Source organism: Lygodium microphyllum, chromosome 9 (assembly GCF_053477565.2).
Source record: "Lygodium microphyllum isolate KBCC chromosome 9, Lygodium_microphyllum_v1.1.10, whole genome shotgun sequence".
In the NCBI taxonomy this organism is placed as follows: Eukaryota; Viridiplantae; Streptophyta; class Polypodiopsida; order Schizaeales; family Lygodiaceae; genus Lygodium; species Lygodium microphyllum.
The window spans coordinates 54,003,543-54,006,597 of record NC_141143.1 but is presented as its reverse complement, the minus strand read 5'-3'; the positions used below and the strand labels follow the sequence as shown (position 1 = coordinate 54,006,597).

The 3,055-nt window shown below is 38.7% G+C and overlaps 1 pseudogene; it reads left to right on the top strand.

Moving 5' to 3' along the window:
- The first annotated feature begins 403 nt into the window (after positions 1–403).
- On the top strand, positions 404–1,203 carry LOC148031046 (acyl-CoA-binding domain-containing protein 4-like; annotated as a pseudogene).
- Positions 1,204–3,055: the final 1,852 nt, after the last annotated feature.

Here is a 3,055-nt window from a genome sequence, read left to right as displayed (position 1 = left end):
TGATTGATCTCCTAAGCTCACTAATACAATTTGTTCTAAGGTCTTTGCCTTTTGATTTGATGATGAACTGCCATGGTCCTTCAACATCAGGCTCTCTGCTCTCTCTATAACAATGGCTTCCTTCTTCCATGATTGAACTTTTGAAACTAAGCTCGCCGTCACTTCGTGGCAAGAGACAACTAGACATATTTTCAATTCCTAAGGTAGGTCACTAGCTAACACTAATGCACCTAAACAATCCATTTATGAGTGGCTAGTGGAACAACACAAGTTCACATACTCACATAGAGCCTCTATATTGCATATAGGAAAACCTCCTACTAAAAAACTTGTAGCCCTAATAAAATTGTGGGAAAACCAAATGAAGCAACAAGGACAAAAGACATAAAGTATGTGCATGTACATGGACAATGTCTACCTCCTAGATCCCCAAAATTGGACATGGAGTAGCTTCCAAGTGAGAGGAAATGGGCCCTCCCCACGGGGCAAGCACATGGCTTGCATGTCCACTGACAAGCTCTACATTTTTGGTGCCTTTAGGCCTTGCATGGAAAATCGCTATCTTAGAAGTGAAGGTGGAATTTCCTCCAACAGTAATAGTACTTTGATAATGCAAAAATCATGGCGCTATAATGGATGAAGTGGAGGAGGAAGAGGAAGAAGCCAACATATCATTTACCTTGTTTAATGATGTCCATGTCCTTGACCTCAAGTCTTGGACATGGGAAGAGATGCAAACCAAGAGTGAATGACCTTCTCCAACAATTGCACATGCACCTTCACTTTACCGTATACATGCACCTTCATTTCTACCATATTATAACACATAGCTCTGTCAAAAATGGTGGTGTTTGGTAGGAGAAATGTTAATGGTAGACAAGATTATCTCTTCTCCTTGGACTACTTAAAACATTTGGAGTGGAAAGAAAAGGGGGACTCCTCATTCTCATACTATTCCTACACCTCATTCTTTCCATGCCATGATTCTGCATGGGGGCATCTTGAACTCGACAATGATCTATGGTGGGTTTGGGTCTAACAATGAGCTATTCTTTGGATTGGACCTTCTCAATATTCAGACATTGCAATGGACGTTTGAGTTCGGTGCATGGCACATTGCCTCCATTGCAAGGTGCTTCAGCCATGGTTGCTAGATGTGCTTCAAATGAAGCATTTGAGCTTTTGCCATGGATATTCTTGTAGATAAGGAAATTTTATAGGGAGGTGAGGATGATGACAAAGAGGATAGCATGCAATCCTTTCATGGAAAGGCAAAAGGGTTTATACAACACCATGTCTCCTCACGTTGCTATGTCAATAGATGACTGAAGTCACAATTTCTAATCATCATGAGGGGATGCATATGCTTCCAAAGAAGAGGAGGTCTAAGGAACTTCCATAGCTCCAAAGACAAGGGAGCTCTTTAGGTCATTGGCAATGTGTGGGCCATTGGTTGTAGATCAAACTACATGTTGTTCTTGTGTAAGATCATGTGGTGAAGTATTAAAACTACCCTCTTCTCAACAAGGCTAAGGAAGGTGCCATTTTAAATTAGGGGGACTACTGAGATTAGGTTGGGATACAAGGTAACATTGCAACATGGATGAGAGGAGGAGGTGGCATCAAAACGGATCTGAGTAAGTTTTTGGGTAGCTCAAACCAAGAGTAATGGGCTACTTTGATCATTCTAAAGGGATGATTGACTTGAAAAAAAAAAGGTTTTTGCTGCTTGAAGTTAATAGTTTTACTCTCTGTGAAGAGTAGATTAGCAAAGAGGATGGCATAATCTAGGAACTTCAACAAGTGCAAATGTAACAAAAAATTATAGAGGAGTTGCATTCTTTGTCTTTAGGTAGACATTTTGGAGTTTTAAAACCTATGATAAGATCAATAAAAGCTTTTATTGGAAATGACTATGGATAGATATTAAGGAGTTTACCATGAAGTGTATGCCTTCCTTACTTGAACAATGATGGTTGGTGTATGTGTCACAAGTTATAACCTTAGCTAGACTTCTATAGTACACCTCCATTACTCACACCTAAGTGATCTTAAGATTGTTGACACAAATATCTCCATGACTATTGCTCAAATCTCCATGGTCGCTACACTTATTCACATCACAATTGATACATGATTTCTATCCACCACACTTGCATGGTGAAATCTCCAACATTGGACACTAATAACATATTCAAGGTAACATGCTCATATTGTGGCCGCGATAATTGCTAAAATTCTTCTTTCTAAGTTTGACCATGCTTGATTTCCACAACTACAACCATCCTTCTGATTATGATTATTACAAATAAGTGAATCACCACTTGGTTGTATGGTGTTGCAATTGCATGATAACCTAACTGCTTGTATTTATCATTGATGCAAAAGGAATAGTCTATAAGTGAGATGATTTTACATCTCCATGATCCGTACATGGTGAGATCTCTAATAAACACTACAAGAGAGAGGGCATCTCCACAATTCTTGTTCTAAATTGATCTCCAAAATTGCTTGAGCAAGGTTTGCCTTCTTGATTAACTTTGTGATTGGTGGCGAAAGTAACTATGATCAACACAATATACAAGCACATAAGATTTGTGGTACAATAAATAGGGAGGATTGATTGGGCTAACATAAGAACACTTATTGAGTTGTGGCACAAGTTGGAGAATTGAATCTTGGATTAATGTGGATTGTGCATAGGTTGGCAATCATGCATTGAATTTTCATCTTGTAATTCTTGATTGATTGTCTCGATTCCATTGAACTAGGAAAGAGCTACATTGACTTAGAAGGGAAATCACATGCATTAAAGATGAAACATAAGAAGTAAACTTAATGAGACTATAAGAAGTGAGCACCTTGTCTCTTAGAACCCTAAAAATATGACTCAAGGCCTTGCCCTAAAGTTATAAGGTCAAGCCAAAGTCTTGCTGAGAGGAATCTGTGTCCATCATCTAAAGCTATAGTCTACAGTGACCCCAACATAGAAGGAGTTTTAAGAGGAATGTTACTGACCAATTTGGCTACTTAGACATTATAGTCAATTTAAGTG